This window comes from Mus caroli, chromosome 10, assembly GCF_900094665.2.
Source record: "Mus caroli chromosome 10, CAROLI_EIJ_v1.1, whole genome shotgun sequence".
NCBI lineage: Eukaryota > Metazoa > Chordata > Mammalia > Rodentia > Muridae > Mus > Mus caroli.
In genome coordinates, this window is record NC_034579.1 from 922,228 (window position 1) to 943,218 (window position 20,991).

Below are 20,991 nucleotides of genomic sequence, written 5' to 3' on the forward strand. Positions count from 1 at the left end.
GAGACAGGGTTTCTCTGTGTAGCTCTGGCTGTCCTGGAACTCACTTTGTAGAACAGGCTGGCCTCGAACTCAGAAATCTGCCTGCCTCTGCGTCCCGAGTGCTGGTATTAAAGGTGTGAGTGCGCCACCACACCCAGTAGACTGCAACTTAAGAGAGGTCTTCAAAAGTTCAGGCCTGATGAAATCCATGCAAGAAGAGGTATATATGCACATGAGAACCCCATCAATCCTAAACCATGATGGTGCCTATACATCACAAGCAAGCCTGACTACCCATTCATGATCTCGCTGTGAAGCCAGTATTGCAGTTTATGCCTGTAACCCCAGCACCCTGGAGGCTGAGGCAGGCAGAATGCAAGTTCAAGGCTAGCTGGGGCCACATCTCAAACCTCATTTAGAATAATAAGTACCTGACAAGGTACCTCCATCAAAAAACAAATTATACATTATATGGGACAATCTTTACATGTTCTTCTTTTGCGAAGGTGGATTAGAGCAAACTGCTTAGGGTTGCCTTAGCCTGTGATTATGACTCTGGGTAATCAGGACTTAGAACATCCTGATTTCTCTTACCTGATTTCTCTGTTAAAAGAAAAAAAAAGAAACATGTGCATATAAAATTGTATATGCACATATATACATATGCACATATCTTATTTTTGCATCGGTGAATTTCTTCCCTTTGGACTACTATAGTGAAATTACAGACAGTGCTTTTCTGCTTCTTTTCTGCTTATTACCCATTCAGACTCTGCCTGCCCAGCATCCCATACTCTTCTTGTAGAAACCATACCATACCTTTGAGAAACCACGTTTCTACCCTCGAGTGGCTCTGGTAGGGCAAACTCATCCCTGGATCCAGAAGGGAGCTGGGTCTGCCAGGCACTAGTATTATGTTAAGGGAAGAAATGTCACACAAACCGGCAGAGTATAAGCCAATCTTAAAACTTTGGTGGTGGCAGGGCTTAGAGAATGAAGGCCGGCAAACATGCCATATCTGCAGGCTGCACAATCAGAGATCCAAACAACCACAAATCAGAAAAACTCAGGGAAATGATGGACCTGGCCTGCCATGCGCAGACTTCGCCATCATTCTTGAACAATACGGCAGAACAAGGATGTCCATGGCCTTCACACATTCTAAAGAACTGGAGAGAATATCACAGATTATGTGTAAAGACAATGCCCTTAACATAAGGGACTTGTGTGCCTGCAGATCCGGGCATCCTGGAAAGGCCTGGAACCCTCCCTGTGGAGAGGAAGGACAGGTGTTTTATCTCTGAGGCTGCTGGCTTAGTGGGAATTAAGCCTGCATTCGCCAAGTACCACCTGGTAAGAGGCTTCCAGAGCTAGGAGCCAGCATAAGACAAAGGAAAGTGAAAGATGGAGAAAGCAGCCGTGCCCCAGGACATTTCTTTAAGCCCCTGGATTCAGTCAAGACTAAACCAAACCATTCCCAAAGCTTTTCAGTTCCTGAGCAATACACACTATTGCTAGACTTGAGCTTTTTTTCTGTCATTTGCTATCTCAAGATACTTAAAATTATAATAGAAGTCAAGCTGCCATAGCACATTGTGGAGGACCCATCCTGGGGTTGGGAGTTAGGGGACATCGTGCCACAGGTTTGGCCGAGTTGTCTTAGGCAAACCTGATGAGAAAGAATCAACCTGGTGATAACTCTGTTCGGGAGTTTTGATGTTGGTTTTTCAAGATCTAGTGTCAAGCCAAGTGTATTCCTGGCAATGCTTTACCACTCGGCTACCTATCCATCTTAGGAACATAGTGCAGTTCGCGCAGTATTTGCTGGACATGCACTGTGCCTGGGCTCAGTCCTCAGCATCAAATAAACGGAGTATGGTGGAGCACATATAATCCCAGCAATCCAAAGATGGAAAGGGAGTATCTTGAGTTCAAGGTGAGCCTTGAGCTCAGCCTAGGTGATGTGAGAACCTCTCTCTAAATAAATAAAATGGTTTTCTTTCCAATGGGAAAGGTTCATGGGTCCTTGGGAGTTCGGTCTGCTTAGAGATTTTGGTGAAATTTACTTGTTTCCAATAGGTGATTCTAAATGGTTCACTTGATAAGGGTCATTGACTTACCTTCCCTAAGTATTGGTCCCTCTGATGTGACTTTGTAAAGGCACACGGTTAAAGCATGTGAAAGACCCACAACGTGAGGACTCCCCCACGTTCTGACTCAGGAGAGGCGACACCCCAAATCACACAAGAAACGGTCTTGCTGCAACTGCAAGAGGATTTTTATTCAAGAGCGCTCTCAGGCCCATGGTCATACACCACGCAGGGGTAGAGGACCATGGCGCCCCGAGTAGCTGAGTAAGGGGGTATTTAAAGGAAGAAACCACAACTCAAGGAGGTTGTTGGAAAATACCAAAAATACTAGTTAAGAGTCACAAGGAAGTGTAAAGTCACAAGTGTCAGGTTATCTCTCAAGACAGTTTCTAAGAGCCCCTAACAATCTAAGAGCCCCTAACAATAGCACATTTGCATTGCAGGTTCTCGTAATGGTCAGGGTGGGTCAGGGTGACTTTCTTTGAATGAACACTCTTTGAACCCAGGAAGCGGGTGGGTGGAGGAAGGAATGTCGCTATCTGTTTTATGACCAGCACCTGGAGCACTAAGCCACAAAGACCACACTCCCAAGCCTGGGCCTAAAAGCCTCGAATTTTGTTTTTACTTTGCTATACTTCTTCACATGCACCATCTAGAGTGAATTAGGGTGAACCCAGAATGACCACTTCTTGCTCTTGTGTTAGCTTGTGCATATTGGGAGTACTGAATTCACTGGGGTCTAAGGAAACTGGTTGACAGTATCTAACATTTGGAGACTTGTTTCTTCAAGGGGATTGGGGAGTTTCCAACTTCACTTTTATTTAGCAAGTGTGCATGTTTAACTTGCATCCAGTTAGAGCAGCAGCCCTCAACCTGTGCATCACAACCCCTTTCACAGGGATCGCATGTCAGATATTCTGCATATCAGATATTTATATTACAGTTCAAAACAGTAGCAAAATTGCAGTTAGGAAGTAGCAATGAAAAATAACTTTATGGTTGGGGGTCACCACATCATGAGGAACTGTATGTATCAACGGGTCACAGCATTAGGAAGGTTAAAAAACACTGAGTTAGGCAAAGCCAGTTTGAGCCTGGGGCCCTGATTCACTAGTTGGGGGATCTGAGTCTGGGGGCACACACAACAGACATGGCTCAGATAAATGCATTATAATTGCCCCACTCTAGAAACCGGAGCACATTCTCTGCAGTTTAAAGCTAGGGGACTTTCCATTGCTATCTATGTAGTTCATGAAATATTCAACATTACAGATCTGCTGCAGACCAGCTCTTCAGAAACATGCTTTTTTATTTTTTATTTAATGGCAGAGTGATTGGGTCACATTGTGGAAAGATCACTTTTGATGCTGCCCCAGGGGATGAACTAGGGAAGAGCAGATGGGCCAAGAAGGCAAGATTTAGGACAAGCCATCTAATAAGTGACAAAGGCAGAGGATGTCAGATTGCAGTAGAGGGTCCCCAAGGGACACTTGATTGGTGGGGTGCTTAGAATGGATTGAGTATTGGTCCCTCAAAAGAATCTACCCAGAATCAGATGAATGTAGCTTTATATGGAAAAAGATCTCCAGAGATCCAACCAAGTTAAGGATCTTGATATGAAACCACTCTGCATTAACTATATGTCCATACAAGAGATGAGAGGGAGATTGTAGACTCACGCAGAGGAGAAAGCTATGAAGGAAGAGAGGCAGATACTTTTATCACAAGCCTAGAAATATTTGGAAGCAAAATAACAGAGGCATGGATGAGGTCTCTGCCATCTATAGAGGCATCACTGTCCTCCTGACAGAGCACATCCAGACTAAGGGTGTCACTGAGATTGTCCTAAGAAGAAAAAGGGCTAAAGTCCCAGACAACACCGACATAAGAGTTGGTAGCTGTATAAGAGTCAACAAAGGAAACAGAAGATCTAGGAGTGTTTCAGAAACCAAGAGCAGGCAAAGCTGTCAAAGGAGACCACCCTGAAGAAGAAAACAAGGACAAGAAGAGAGGTATGGAAAATACATACTGGGTTTGGTCACCGGATGCTGACTCGTGTGCTTGACAACTGGGAATATTGGGTGAGGCTAGCCCTAGTTTGTTTTCTGTTACTGTGATAAACACCATGACCAAAAAGCTACTTGGGGAAGAAAGGGTTTACTTGGCTCACACTCATGATCACAGTCCATCAAGCAGGGAAGTCAGGGCAGGAACTCAAGGCAGGAACTGAAGCTGAGATCATGGAGAATGTTCCTTACTGGTTGCTGTCTGTGCCTACTCAGCTTGCTTTCTTACACAGCCCAGGACCATCTGCCTGTGGACAGAACCACCTACGATAGACTGGGTGCTCCCATATGAATCATTAACTAAGAAAATCCCCCTACAGACTCACCTACAAGCCAAACTGAGATAGGCAACTTCTCTGTTTGAAATTCTCTCTCCCCAGATGACTCCAGCTTGTATCAAGTTGACAAGGAAACCAAACCAGCCCAGGTGCCGTCGGAGAGGCTACGAAGATAAAACACCAGGGATAAGCTGGAAGAAGGGTGGACTGAGAGGGAGAAGGACTACCTGAGAATGTTCAGGAAGACTTAACCTTGAATGCCAATAAATCACCCTTTCCAAGTCTCAGACTGGGGAGGCATTGGAAGAACTGTGTGGGCTTAGACAAGTTGGGGTGGAAGAGGTTGGACTCATCAGAGGAGGGAGCAGGAAGCTGAGAGTCTACACAATAAGGATGCTCTTGGTTTTTACACAGGGAGCAAGACTGTTTGTTTCTGAAGGCTGCTGTAAGAAAACACCACAGGCTGTGTGTATGACAGCAGCAACGGGAATACAATCTCTCGCACAGAGAGACAAGCCAGAACTGTTTCCTCTGAACCCCCAAAGGAGAGTCCTTTTTGTCTTTCAGCTTCTGGTGACCCCAGCACTTTTTGGCTTATGGGTCCAACCTCTGCATTGTTTCTCATTCCCGCTCCCCCACCCCTGCATAGCTATCTTTTCTTATAAAAGCTCTAGCCATGTTCAATTAAAGCCCACCTAAAATTGCTTCTACCCTCGATTATGATGTGATTGCATAGTCCACCCCTACAGCCTGCATTTTGTAAGGTGCCCTAAATCTGTGATGTCTGTCCATGGCTGTTGAATCAAGATGAGGTCATCTGGATGCTGCCCCACTCCCACTCCCACCCACCCCCACCCCCACCCCCAATCCAATAAGGCTAGCTGGCATCCTGATAGAAAAGGGCATTTTAACTATAGGCATGCATACAAAGGAGTTGAAACAATACAAGGTGACAGTCGTGTAGAATCCTAGGAGAGAGCAAGGACCCCACCCTTCCCTCAGATCTTCAAAAGGGAGCCACCCCTGCTGACACCACACTGTCAGACTCTCATCGCTAGAACTATAAGATGACTCATATCTGTCATTTAAGTTATAAATCAAAGCAGCTGCATATGGCTGCAGCTGTTCCACAATAGCCAAAGGGAATTGGGTTCAGGACCCCTCTCCCCATCTCAAACTCCCTTGATGCTTTAGTCTGTCATATAACATGGTGAAGGATTTGCGTTTACCCTATGTATGTTGAATCTTGTACTGTCTCTGGGGATTCTTGGACGACAGCACAGTGTAAATGACATATAAATAACTGTTTGCCATATTGTGTACGAATTAACAAGAACAAAGCCTGCTCGAGATCAAAACCTTTTCTTTCCTGACTATTTTGACCAGGTTGGTGAAAAGCACCAATGTAAAGCTTGGAGAGCCACAGGGTTCCCTGCACAAAGAACCCACAGAGAAATCACCCACAGGCTTCCGGAACTCTCTCCACATTCCTGGCTCCACTCTCCCCTAATTAAAAGAATTAGCCTGAGGCAAGTTGGCAAGTCACTGACCTGGTTCTCAGGCCTCTTCCTCTTCCTTTTCCTCTTCCTCTTCCTTCCTGGCAAAGAATCCACACTACATGCAGTCATAGAGAGGGCGGCCCCAGAGACAGAGCAGTAACCACACACAAGATGCCCCAGCAAAGCACTCAGAAATAGTCTCTATCCTTTCAGAAAGTGGAAGGAGGAAGTGGCCCACAGTCTTCTCTGGGAGTCAGAACGGAAGTACCCTAAGCACTATTTTAGTGAAAACCTGGTGTCTTCACTCCTATAAGCTTGGCTGTGGACCAACCATCAACTGGGTTGTCCCCCTCCATTCCTCGCTCTCACTCCCCCACACTCTTCTGGTCAAGGAAGCCAGACATGGAAGGGTCTTGAGACGATGCAATATATAGGGCCCAAAGTCAGGCCCTTCCTCTTCGCAACCCCTACTCGGCTCTTCCAGGCCCCTTTTCCTTTTTTAAAGTGGCCCGAGAGCTTAAAGGCCACATTGAAATCTCACAGCATTGGCTAGAAGAGGACAGCCTCTACAATTTCCACCAAGAGAGACAAGAAAGCAGGTTTGTAGCCTAGATCCATGTGGCATAAGAATTATGAGCTAAAGATTGACAGCTCACAGCTTAGCGTGCCACATACTAAGCCTGGGTTTATTTGGTTTGGTTTGGTTTGGTTTGGTTTGGTTTGGTTTGGTTTGGTTTGGTTTGGTTTTTTTATTGATTATTCACACAAACCATTAGGGAGTTGATAAAAGGACATTGAAATACCTATAGACTTATGTACAACTGTAATCCCAGTACTGAGGAGAGAAAAGCAGGCCCAGGCCATCCTGAGCTACATAGCTATCCCACAAAACCAACAACTGGGGCTAGAGCTCAGAAGTGCTTGTCTAGGATAGAGAACTGCCTGGGTTCGCCCTTGGTCTCCTGTCTATTTAGGGAAGCAGTGGAGCCTTCAAAAAGTGCAGCCTTGCCGGGCGGTGGTGGCGCACACCTTTAGTCCCAGCACTTGGGAGGCAGAGGCAGCTGGATTTCTGAGTTCAAGGCCAGCCTGGTCTACAAAGTGAGTTCCAGGACAGCCTGGGCTATACAGAGAAACCCTGTCTCAGGCGCAGCCTTGCTGGGGAGTCTATCACTAGGGACGAACTTTGAGGGTTTACAACTTTACCCCACTTCCAGTTCACTCCTTATTTTCTGGGTGTTATTGAAGAAGGGGTCATTCCACTCTGGCTGCCTGCTGCCGTGCCTCTCTTGTCATGATGAATACTGTCTCTGCAACCATAAGCCCAAATAAACTCTTCTATTAAGTCTCTGTGGGTCGTGGTGTTTTATCACAGCAACAGAAAAGTAACCAATGTTCAACCCAGCTCCACAAAAAGAAAGGGAAAGGGGCGGAAGGGTTAACTGTACTTGTGACATGTGAAGCTCTCTGTATGCTGTAAATCACCTTCATGAGCTGACACTGCTCTTCTCTGCATCAGCCATCTTCCTCCCTCTGTGTCTTGCTCATCTTGAATATTGTCTACCTTCTATTGAATACTGTATCTCACCAAGAACTTGGAAGGCAATTTGATAGGCGTATCGTGTCCACTTAGCAAAACAACATCAATAGTTTATCCACTGGGACTTGTGACCTCCCCCATTACGGACTTCTGATTACGTTTACAATACTAGATGTCAACTCCTCCTAGAGTAGCAGATGTCAACTGCAGTAAGAATTTGGTTGGTTACCCCAATAACAGACTTGCCTGCATTGCACATCCTGTAGTGTTAATACTGTGGCTCACAGAGTGCACAGCTGAGTAAGATTGTTATTCACAATTCTCCCTCAGCTGCCTTACACAGCACCCCAGGCACTAGGAGGACTGGCTTGCGGGAAGGAAGCTTCCAGCTTAGTTCCAATTTGGTCTGTGTCCTGTGATCAAGGCATGTGCCATTCTCAGCAATAGAGTCTTACTATCTTGTTCTGGTGGGCGACCAACACAGTGGCAACTGCCTGTGTTGTTTGGGAGCTTTAGGCTTCTCACCTTACCCATGGCATTGGGATTCTCGTGGAATAACCTAGAGCTGATTACCTAGAGCTTCAGTGACCAGCTTTATCTACCAATGCAGAGTACCTCTGTTCAACTCCATTTCTTTTTAAAGACTCACTTATTTTATTTATATGAGTACACGGTCCCTCTCTTCAGACACACCAGGAGAGGGCATCAGGTCCCATTACAGATGGTTGTGAGCCACCATGTGGTGGCTGTGAATTGAACTCAGGACCCCTGGAATAACAGTCAGTGCTCTTAACCACTGAGCCATCTCTTGAACCCCTTATTTTGTTTCTTAATTAGCTTATCAAGTATCAGGTATCTTCATGGCTTTTTTCACACATCCTTCATGTTGGTTGGTCTTTGACACCACCTCTTCTTTTCTTAAACCTTTCCATTCCCCTTTTTCTCCCCTTGCCTAAGCATACCACTTTATTCTAGCTTAATGGCACTCAGCTCAACTCACCACATCGACAACTCTGCATTGACCCTAGCTCCAAATAGAGTCAAATGATGTTCCCGGGAAGATGTGAAATGAGAAGTGGCACTATTCAGTGTATCTGGACAGCAGCCATCGTGTGAAGGGATGATTATAGAAACAGTGTGTGCAGAGTGGCTTCCATCATTTTTAAGTTCCCTTAATTCTATGCTTTAAATGTAAACGTTTTTATAGCTCATTTTGGCAAGAGTCTTTACGGCATCTTATTTAATTTGAACTTTACCACAAGTCTATAATTAGCCTCATTTTAAACACGAAAGAAAGAGGCTGCAGAAACCATATACAAAATTGCCCCAAGTCAAACAGAAAGATCAGTGGAGAAATTGAGAGAAAAGCCAAGCTCTCCCTCCCCAATATTCGGCTGAAAGAGCTAGGCTTATAGTTGATCCCGGGGTCCCAGACTTCATCTTTTCTCTCTAACCTTTGCTTCCTTCTTTCTTTCTCCTCTCCCTGCTTCTCATTCTTTGAGATGAGAGTCCTCACTATGTGGCATATGCTATAGTCAGCATAGGCTGACCTCAGACTCACCATCATCCTGCCTCAGCCTCCCTCGTAGCTAAAGTCAAGGTATGTATCCATCCGCCATTTTTTTTCCATGAAATTGATATACAGAGTAGATTGCCATGGTCCAGGCACCGTGCTAAGATGGATGTCGGGTGAACCTTTCAGACTGTCTGACCTACCCTGTGACGCTCAAGGAGCCGAAGAACAGCAGGAAGCTGGTAATTAGAGCATTGTGTGTTCAAGGAAGTGGCAGGGTAGTGAAGAGACCCAAAGGCCACCAGGCCGTGTAGCCAGCTCAGACGTTGACAGGCAGGAAAGGCTTCCACAAGAAGTCACAGCTGGGCTTGATTAGGAAGTGTCAGCCAGAACAAGGACACTGGAAGAAATACAAACTTCCAGACAGCCATCCCTGCTTCAGGGCCCCACTACCTTCCTGGTTAGCAGAGTCAGTCTCTGTCACCAGGGCCTTCTGCAGGCAGCCACTCTCTAGACCTACCCTCCAAAACCATGCCTTAGGGGAGAGATCTAGTAAGAAGACCAGAGGCCCAGGTCCTCCAGACCAGAGTGGAAGGTTGATTAATGCTCACATCCCCTGTTGACATGGGACTGACATCAGAACTTGGACCCTGTCTCTTAACAGCTGGGACCCCCAGTACTCACCCCTGTGCCTAGTAGAGAAAGTCATGTGATTTTACAGGGAAAAGGACTTAGCTGCCACTCCTACTTTGACACTGGCCATTTCTACTCACACCAGGAAGGATGAGGAGGAACCCTGCAGTTGGGAAGCTACCAACTAAAGCAGCTTTGGAAGCCATAGAGTTTCCCCAAAGATATCCATAGCTATCTCTTACCACCAGCCCTCAGAATTTACAAGATGAAAGCACTGCTGCCCAAAGCTCATTCTTCTCTCAGGGAAGACATGGCTGGTTAAACCCAAAATACAGAAAATGGGGCCAATCCAGCATCTCCAGTGCTTATCTGCTAACTGGGGTGTCTGCAGTCAAAGCCACACTTGCTCTTGTGTGGTGCACAATCACCTCAATCAATCAGTGACTGCCGATTGGTAACGAGCTGTGCGAAACATCTGGGCCCCTAGGGGAGAGTTTAAGACTAAAGCCCTTCTCTCTGAAAACTCCCAAATGACAAGGGAGGTTGTTCATTCTCTGCATCTTCCTTCTCCCGGATAACTCCTCCCACCGTCCATCTTTGCTTCTGAGCCAAAGTTGAAAGCCAGAATTGCTGTAGTTGGGATGCCTCGTGAGAATGGCCACTGTCCAAACCTAAAGCTACCTCCATCTGGTCTGAATGTTCCAGATGTTTCCCTGCAGCATACCAAATCCCAGAGACAGGGGATCAACCCACACATGGTACCTCAGGGACTCCTGATAAGACCGGCCAAGTGGAATCTCATCTTCATCCATATGGCCCAGCCATGATGGTCTACAGGGACAGATGTAGCTCTCAATCCAGAACATCCATTGCCAGGGAAAAACATTTTTTCTTTTTGAAGATTGTCTAATAAAGAGCATAACCCAAAGCAACTCGGGGAGGAAGGGTTTATTTGGCTCGCACAGTCAGATCCCTGTCCATCACTGAGGAAAGACAAGGCAGGAGCTCAAGCAGGGCAGAAATTTGGGAGTAGGAACTGACCATGGAAGAACACTGCTTACTGGCCTGCTTGTCATGGCTTTTCTTAGTCTGCTTTCTTATACCACCCAGGACAATCTGTCCAGGGCTGGCACCGCCCACAGTGGGCTCGGCCTTCCCATATCAATCAAAAAAATGAATGTTCCACAGATTTGCCTACTAGCCAATCTGATGGAGACAGTTTCTCAGGTGAGGTTCCCACTTCCCAGATGGCCCTCACTCATGTCAGGTTGACAAAAAACTGACCATCACTAACTAGGCATCTATTATGTACCTGGCACAGCAACTCACTTAATGACAACCCTTAAGAAACAAATTAGCATCATTGTCCTCTTTATGCAAAAGCTGAAGTGCAGGGATATTAGGCCACTTGTCTACAAGGTGGCAGAGCCAGACTTGGTGCAGGTTGCTCAGAGAGCAGAGCTGGCACACCAATCAGTGACACTGTGCTGCTCTTGGCCTACTGTGCATCCATTTTCTGTGACTATAACAATATACCTGAAACAATGAATTTACAGAAAGAAAGGATTCTGTTTGCTTTGCTTTGTTTCAAGCTCAGCATTTCAATGATTCCAATCCCGAAACCATTGAGCTGGTTGCTTTGGGCCTGTGGCAACCTAGCATGATGGAATTGTGTGAGTCAGAGAACAAAGACAAAAAGGAAGTCCAGGAACCCCAAAAACCCATCTGGGGTATACGCCCCCAGTGACTCAAGGGTGTCCCACTAAGCTCTGTCTTCTCAAACTTGTGCCACTTCCATTACTAGCATCCTACAGGCCAGGGCCTTACGGGACAGTCAGCATCTGAACCATAGCCTTGTTGTGACCACTGTTTTGCCAGCATAGGAAAAGGTCAGTCCTTAAAAGGCACTAGAGTCCTTCAATCTAGGAATGGGAACTGTCTTGGCAGCCACTGTGCATAGATGCTCATCATCTTGCTACTACAACAGATAACCTGACAAAAGCAACCCAAGGCAGAAAGGGAGGTTTATTTTGACTCTTGTTTCCATGGCACCGCCCATCATGGAGCGGAAGGAGGCAGTGAAGTATGAGACAGTGGTGTATTAGTCAGGGTTCTCTAGAGTCACAGAACTTATGGGTTGTCTCTATATAGTAAGGGAATTTGTTATAGTGACTTCACAGTCCAACTCCCCAACAATGGTCAGCTGTGAATGGAAGTCCAAGAATCTAGCAGTTGCTCAGTCCCACAAGGCAAGCAGAAGAAGAGTGACTCTCCCTTCTCCCAGTGTCCCTGTGTAGGTCTCCAGCAGAAGGTGTGGCCCAAATTAAACCTGTGTACCTGGATCTGAGACTTGCTTCGTCCCAGATGACCTTGAACTCAGAGATCTCCTTGCCTTAGTCTCCTGGGATTCATAGCCACTATGCCTCAAGATCTCCATGCCAAGATCCAGTTCAGACACCTGTATCTCCCAGCCTCAAGATCTGGATCACAGGTGAGCCTTCCAATTCTGGACTGTGGTAGTTCATTTAAGATATAGTCAAGTTGACAACCAGAAGTAGCCATTACAATTGGGTTGCACTGGATCTGCAGGAAGTAGGGATGAGTACTAGTTAGTACTCAACTTGCTTTTTCCTTTATTGTTTAGTCTGAGACCTTCTACCCAGGGGATGGTGCCAGCCACATGTACAGTGAGTCCACCCCAATCAACCTGATCCAGGAAAGCCCGAACAGACATGCCCAAGGGCGTATTTCCTCAGACATGCTAAGGTATAAAACTTCAGACAAAGGACTCTGACTTCACCCAACCAGTCACTCTGGAAACAAAGAGAGATTGTTGAATCTACAGGGCCATAAGATCAAGGGGGCTTAGACTGGACCAGGGGACGGAGGTAGACATCAGGGTCAGCTTGTGCCATATACAATTGCCATATGCAATGGATGTCAACCTGTTGCCAAAGGCTCTGCCTCAGATTTGCCTAGGTTGCAAACAATGAAACTTCTGTGCCTCAGGATAGCCGACTGTTATAGAGCCAGGGAACCAGGTGGACAAGCTTGCCTGAGAGAGATGACCACATTGTGTGGGCTTTAGTGGTGGTTTAGTTAGCATCTAAGGGGACTTCATCATCCCATTCTAACACATACTTAGTTCTTGCCCTTCTCTCTCCCTCCACTCCACTGCTGCCCCTCTCAAGTTGCCCTCCCCCTCCCCCTCCCCGTCTCCGGAATGTCCTGCAGTTTAGAATATGGAGATCATCAGAGGAGGAGCTTGAGGAAGCAAAGCGCAGAGAAGAGTGTACCCTGTTGCTCTCAGGCTACAGAGGAACTGGCCTAGCCCTGCAGGGCAGTTGGGGTCTCTGGGGCCAGGTGCACAGGTGACAGCTGCTATGGAGTGAGGAGAGAGATGGAGTCAGAGCCATAGAAAAGTATCTATCTCCTTTACAAAGGGCTGTCCTTCCACCTAATGTCCCCTGCCCTGTAGAGACAGGAAGGACAACAAGGAGAGGAAGGGCCAACAGGAAGAAGGGAGGCAACAAAGGCCAGGACTCTAGCTAGGAACAGGGCTCTCGGCCACAGGACAGGAAGTAAAATGCAGGAGTTTCCTATCAGGGCAGGATGTCCCCTTGCATTCCTTCAGGAAAGGGCCCCCGTGTCCTGTACAGGGTGAGAGATGGCATCCAGCCCCTGCCTCTGTGTGTGTGTGTGTGTGTGTGTGTGTGTGTGTGTGTGTGTGTGTGTGTGCTTGATTGCTTGATCCCTAAAGGGCAAAGGAAGAGGTGTAGAGAGGGTTCCAAATACATGCATTTTCAACTGTTAACTTTTCTTTTTCTTTTTCTGGAGACAGGGTTTGTGTAGCCCGGACTGACCTAAGCTCACTACATAACTGAGGAGGCCCTGCACTCCTGATCCCCTGCCTCCACCTCAAACGAACTAGGATTGCAGACATGTGCCTCCATGACCAGTTTAGGAGCTCTGTATTTAATCCTATGCTCAGTTTGAGCAAGAAAGAGGAAACTGGGTAAGTCCCCTGATAAGGAAGCAGCAGTTTACAAAGGGTGATCTGGGGGGCCCTCCTGAGTGCTGAGGTGAACACTTGCATCATTGGGAAATGGCAGTGAGCATGAGATTTATTCTCTCTCCCTCTTTCCCTCTCTTCCCTCTTTCCTTTCTCCATCTCCTTCTCCTTCTCCCTCTCCTTCTCCCTTTCCTTCTCCCTCTCCCTCTGTGTATGTGCATGTGCACATGTGTGAATCGAACCCAGGACCTTACACATACTAGGCAAGTGCTGTACCACCTCACACCTATCAGGCTTCTCTACTGTCCTCCAGCATTCAGACAGAAGTCTTAGTCAAACGCTAGATGAAATCATATCCACTGGGCACTCCCTGTCCTCTTCTGCAGTCTCGTGTAATGGTTGACTGCCACTTCACCCAGGAGCCCTTTAACACTGCTACAACTTCCTGAATTCAAACAACCCCTTACCCTTAACCTTACATTTATCCCTTACCTTACCCCTCCCCCTACACCTACTTCTACCCCAACCCTAACTCCTACCCCATCACTACCAGTACTCAAACATGGATCCCTACCGCTAACACTAAACCTAAAACAACCTCTACTCTCTGCCCCTTGTCCATACTGGCGCATATGTCGTAGGACACCGGCAGTCTTGTTCATGTTCAGTTGAGTGTGTGGCTCCAATTCACTCATATTCACTTAGAGCACCTAGTCTCCTCCACAATATATAAACTGAAAACTGGTGCCCTCGGGACATGTCCAGGTAGTTCTGTTCCTTCCTCGGTTGAACTGTCTTTTGTCAAATAGTATTGTCAAATGCCTCAGTGTCTGTACTGAACCACATGTGTCCGTAGCTCCATGGTCAAGTAGGATGAAAGGTATTTTATCTGATGTGAACTGGATGAAGACGACTCTCTGTGCAGAGGACTCCGAAATGTCCTGCAGGTGTCCCACTACCATTCCCATTTTCTAGATCACTTTACTCCAGCCCCCCACCCCCACGCCCCACCCTGGCCCCCGTATCCCTTTTTGTCCCAGGAGCCAGACCCTCCTGTGGCTGAAGCAGTCAGTCTCTCTAAACTCATCCTGCAGGAGACAAACAATAGCCCCTTGTGCAGCTTCGGACAGCTCTTAGGTGCATTCTTTCCCCCAAATGGAAGGTCTTGCTTTACATTTCCTTACTGTTACAAGTATATTTCCAGGGCTGTCAGGGAAGAGCATCAGATGCTCTTACAGAGGACCCTGGTTTAATTCCCAGCACCTACATGGCAGCTCACAACTGTCTGTAACTCCAGTCTTGGTGGATCCAGCCTCCTCACACAGACATACACGCAGGCAAAACACCAATGCACATACATACATACATAATCTTTAAAAACCACAGTACTTTTCATTATTACTATAAATTATATATTAACTATGGAGAACCTAGAAAGTGAAGCAAATGACCAGAAAAACTCACTCTTTTGAGTAAGAAAAGCCACCATTAACATTTCCTTTTAGACCTTTCTGTAATATACACAAAACGAGCATCTGTATGTCTTGATAAGATCACACCATGATGTATTTATATGCATGTAGCAATCTACTTGAATATAATACCTCACATCAATGGTTGCATTTCTGTAACATTATTTATTGTGTGCATGCATATATGTGTTCATGTGTGAGTGCACATGTTTGAGTGTACATGTATGCAGAAGCCAGAGGTCAACATTGGGTGTCTTCTGTAAACTCGACAACTTTTTTTTTTTTTTTGAGATGGCCTCACTATGTAGCTCGGCTTGCCTTGGAACCCTCCATATAGAATAGGCTGGCCTACCCAGTTGTATGGCCAAATCCCTCTCATCTTTTGAGACAGGTTCTCTCATTAGGCCTAGAACTCAGCAAAGTAACCAGCTCTGTTGGCCAGCAGGCCCTAAGGATCCTTGTCTGCTCCTCCCCAGAGCTAGATTACAGGTACCCACCAGCACATGCGGTTTCTCACATGGGCGAAGGGCTGAACTCCCATCCTCATGTCTGTGAGGTAAAGGCCTTTATCAACTGAGCCATCTTCCACGGCCCTCATTACCAACACTGTAATGGCTGCACATGGTCCTTTGGTATGCCCTCACAGAGCTGCTTTAACTGACCCCCTGTGCCAAGGCCTTCATTGCAAACAGGACTTTGGCAATCCTCCCATGTACTCCTAGTTCTTTGCGAGGTAAAAAATCATGACACCCCTCTAACACAAGCTCAGAAGGCACCAAAGATGTGCAGGTCCTGGGGTAGGCTTGGAAATGGTCAAGCCTACCATTCCCTTCTCACAGACATGCTTAGGCCAAAGGCTTTTGCTAGTCCTCTACGGCTGCTGTAACAAAAGACCCCGAACATCCACACTCTAATGAGCTCAGCGTCAAAACTAGTCGTTCAGAAAGCTTTTCCTATCCTTGCTGGCTAGAAAGCCCTAACCTGAGGGATCTCTGATGGGGATGCGAGCTTGGAGGGTTATCAGAGTCCCGGGTCTAGACCCTGAGTCTCACAGAGCTCTCAGGCTCTGAACTCTGGCCACCTGGGCATGGAAGGTGGGACCAGTAAAAAGAGAAAAGCAGAGCACGGTGTGCAGGGGCTCAGTGTCAGGGGGTGTTTCTGAGGAGGCCAGAAGTATCTGCGATATAGCTTGTCACCAAGCAGAAAGTGGCAAAGGGCCAATAATTGAAGTGTGTGTGTGTGTGTGTGTGTGTGTGTGTGTGTGTGTGTGTGTGTTTGCGCGCGTGTCCCCAGAGGAAGTTGTAAGACAAGCATGCCTTTGCTGCTGCCGTCCAACTAATGATAACTCAGAGGCTGGGTAGAGATCATGACTTGGGGCTGCTGGCACAGTGCTCAACTGACTGAAACAACAGAATTGCTCTGTCAGGCCTGGAGTTCCCATGGTTCTTATGTCTGGAAATCTGATATGAGGGGTCACCGGGTTGGGCTCCCTCTCCTTCCATCTCTTGGCTGGCAGCTACATGGCTCTGTTCTCTGCCTCCCCTCCTGTACCCATTATTTGCATGGCCATCTCCTTGGTTATGTGTCTCCTCTCTTCAAATAAAGACACTCATCATCTGGGATTCGAACCTGTCTTACTGACCTCATGATCTGATGCTGTCTACAAAGCCCCTACTTTCAAACAAGGGGAAGAGACTCAAGATGTCAGTATTTCCTATTGGAGGACAATTCAATCTATACTTGTTCTAATTTTATTTTTGTTGCAAAAAATATATATAGAAAAAGCAACTACGGTAGGTGGTGTTTATTTTAGAGTGTGGTTACAGCCCGTTCTCCAGCTTGGAAGGGAAGATGATAGAACCTAAAGCTTCATGCCCACATCAAGAGGAGAAGTGAATGCATGCATGCTTACTGCGTAGCAAGCTTTCCTACGCTTCTGCAGTCCAAGGTCCCACACCAGGGAATGGTGCCGCCCACTTTCAGACTGGGTCATCCCACATCAATTTAGGCAATCAGAATAATCCCCGAAAGCATGCTCATAGGCCAAGCTGATCCACACAACTGAAGCTCTTCCTGGGTGACTCTGGGCTGTGTCAAGTTGACAAAACGAATCCTCTCCTTCAAAGAAATCAACACTTCCAATCACTCTTGGAAAAATCCTTTCCAATATGTGAAGCCCTACAATGTCTTAAGGATCTCATGCTAAGGCCTTTGACCAGTGGTTCTCAAACCTGTGGGTCACATCCCCCACAGGGGTTGCTTATCAGAAATTTACATTACAATCATGACAGAAGCAAAATTACAGTTATGAAGTAGCATTGAAATCGTTTTATGGTTGGGGATCACCACAACTTGAGAAACTGTACAAAAGAGTCAGTCATTCAGAACCACGGCCTGAGGCTAACCTGGAACTCAATAGTGATAGCTCAACCTGACCTCACACTCTTGGGTTTTTTAAGATTTATTTATTTATCTTATGTATATGAGTACACTGTAGCTATACAGATGGTTGTGAGCCATCATGTGGTTGCTAGGAATTGAATTCAGGACCTCTGCTCTCTCCAGTCCCACTCACTCTGGCCCAAAGATTATTATATCTAAGTACACTGTAGCTGTCTTCAGGCACTCTAGAAGAGGGCATCAGATCTCATTACAGATGGTTGTGAGTCATCATGAGGTGGCTGGGAATTGAACTCAGGACCTTCGGAAGAGCAGTCAGTGTTCTTAACAGCTGAGCCATCTCTCCAGCCCCTGACCGCACACTCTTAATGATCCTCCTGCCTCAGTCTCCAAAGTCCTGGAATTACAGGCAGGAACCACCATACCTGGCTGTTCCTAAATTTTAATAAGCATCAACATTGAAGAGTACACAGGCACTATAGCAATGAATTCACACGGGGTAAATGTCTGTCTACCCACCCATGTCCAGAAAGATGATAGGCTGGGAATGTTTGTTTGTTTGTTTGTTTGGGGGTGTTTGTTTGTTTGTTTGTTTGTTTGAGACAGGGTTTCTCCGTATAGCCCTGGCTGTCCTGGAACTCATTTTGTAGACCAGGCTGGCCTCAAACTCAGAAATCCACCTGCCTCTGCCTCCCAAGTGCTGGGATTAAAGGCATGGGCCACCACCATCTGACTGGGAATCTTTTAGTGAGTGTTTTTCTCTAGAAATTCTCCAACTGACCTTGTAAGAATTATTAATCTGGCCTACAGATGATGATGCAGACTACATAGCATCCTGTAGCTGAAAGCTACAAGGCCCAGACGGACTCCGTACAGTGTGCCTCTTCACTCATCAACTCTGGTCTTAAAGAGTGACATTTGCCTACCCATCCAGACAAGGGCATAGAAAGCACCCCAAGTTCAGGATCAAAGGTTACCAGAAAATCAGCATAAATTAGGAATAGGGAGCTGGCTGCATTTTTTTTTTCTGAGACACAGGGTCTTGGTAGGAGAATTTGGCAAGATTTGGGGGACGTGCCCATCAATCTGGACTTTATTTTGGGGCCAAGTAAAGAGCCACTGGAATAATCTAGGCCTGGTAGCACCAGAGACGGAGGGAAAGATGGCCAGTTCAAGACATGCCTGGGCTGCAGAAACAGTTCAAAAACCAGCCTGAGAAACTCACTGACACCCAGCCTCAAAATAATCAAAAAGAAGTAAAGAGGAGAGAGCAGAGCCAACAAGATGGATCAGTGGATAAAGGTACCTGATGCCAAGCCTGAGGACACAGGTTCAATCCCCAAGACTCACATGGTTGAAGGAGACAACTGCCTGGCACAAATTTTCCTCTGATTTCTACAACATGCACTAACTTAAATATATAACGGGCAGTTGTGGTGCATGCCTTTAATCCCAGCACTTGGGAGGCAGAAGCAGGCAGATTTCTGAGTTTGAGGCCAGCCTTGTCTACAGAGTGAGTTCCAGGACAGCCAGGGCTACACAGAGAAACCCTGTCTCAAAAAAAAAAAAAAAAAAAAAAAACAAACAAAAAAAGAGTTTATTTACTTTGAGGCTGAAGAGATAGCTCAGTGGTTAACAGCACCAACTGTTCTTCCAAAGGTCCTGAGTTCAAATCCCAGCAACCACATGGTGGCTCACAACCATCCATAATGAGATCTGATGCCTTCCTCTGGGGTGTCTGAAGACAGCTACAGTGTACTTATATATAATAAATAAATGTCTTTTAAAAAATAAATAAATAATAAAATAAAATATAATAATATTCAACTACATCTTCACCTTCAAGTTCAACTTGAAAGACTGAGTGTTAATCAGACAAGAGATCATACATAGAAACAGAGGTTCTGTGACCTCTATCCACCAGCTCAGAAAACAGCCCCATGTCTACAATTAATGGCTCAGGCAGCTGTCTATGACCAGCGGGGCCTTCTAGTAACAGTCTAAAATCTAGACAGCAAGCCCTGGGCCATCTGCTCCAAAGAGCTGGGACTTGATCCATGGTAGCCTTTTGTTCTTACTTCCAACTTTGGACCTGAGGAAAGCCAAATGTATACAGTCACATGGGATGCCCAACCTCCCCCATTTTCGGTGGCATAGCAGCCTACAGTCAACATGGACTGAGGACCAGTGGCTTTCTAGAAACACTCCAGGCCTTCAGCCCCAAATTGAGTCCAGTTTCATGGACCAAACAGCCCTTCCAACATAGAATCAGACTTTGGCTAACTCTCTAGTTCCCATCATACAGGCCAAGCTAATAAATTTTACTTCATATATGACATTCATTCTTCTGGTTCATTCTAGGGAACATTGGCTAGTCCAGCAAAATTCCTAAGAGCACTAGGCACTAAAATGGATGCTTTGTCAAGGCCATGAGGGTTAGAGGTAGACTCAAACACAGGCATTGAATGGAGGTGTTGGGGATGTAACCAAGGTGATGACATTTTTAGGACAGCGGCTCCTCAATCCTGGTAACCCTCAAATCACCTTTGAGAAGCCCTCTGGATTCTTAAAACACCCCACCCTGTCCCCAGATGTGCTGACTCCACTTCTCTGGGAGAGCCTGAAGTCATTTATTTAAAAGCCCCTCTGGTGATCCTGATGCTTAGCCTTGGCAAGGGCTGCTGCCTGGAGTGGAGTGGATGATTCTTGGACGGGTGCCGGTAGGCGGGACCAATGGAGATAAAGAATCCCAGGCCTCTGCTTCATCAGCAAGGACCAAGGCAATGATGTTGTCTGAGGGAGGGAGTACTTTGAGGCAAGTGGTAGCTGCTTTTGCATGCCGGGGTAACATGCAGACCTGCAGGCAAATGAGCATGGCCTTTGGGCATCTGGGAAGCAGCTGGAGCTGAGGAGAATCTAATACTGATGACCTCTAGACTTCGACATTTGGGAAGGAAAGAGAAGTCCCTCGGCATCATCCCTCGCTGTGTCCTTCATCTGGAGGATGTGAAAATTACTGTCAGCGACTCTAATTGATTTAGCCGGGCAATCAGCAGTGATCATCTGCAACAGATATGTCTGTGTCCTGGAGTGGCTGAACATCTGCAGCGCAATCAGCCTGACCCTCTCACACTCAAATGCTGGAAGAAAAGTCTCTAGCGGTGTCTCTATAAACCCTGCTCTTTGACAGTGGTCACCGTTAGACTCCTCCAGTGGGTGATGTTAACTGACTGGAAAGCCTGTTTTCACAAATACATCCTAATCCATAAAATATACAAGGATCTTTGACCCTACCCCCTCCCCCAACTCCCATACTCCCAAAAGGCAAAATCACATCTGTGAAAATGCCTGACCTAATCAATTTTCAAATTAACCTGAAATTGCTATTTAAGTTCAAACGGAGTAACTGTCAGAGGAGTCGTGACTCCGGAACACAGACATGAGCCTGATCTGGTAATTGGCACAAAATAGAGAACAGAGTGATTTTATGGTGGACAGGGACAAGCATAGGC

The 20,991-nt window shown here is 46.4% G+C and overlaps 1 non-coding gene across 1 annotated transcript; it reads left to right on the top strand.

Moving 5' to 3' along the window:
• The first annotated feature begins 443 nt into the window (after positions 1–443).
• On the top strand, positions 444–578 carry LOC115032193. Its single transcript, XR_003837851.1, has one exon. It is a non-coding gene; the product is annotated as a U8 small nucleolar RNA (small nucleolar RNA).
• The last annotated feature ends 20,413 nt before the right edge of the window (positions 579–20,991 follow it).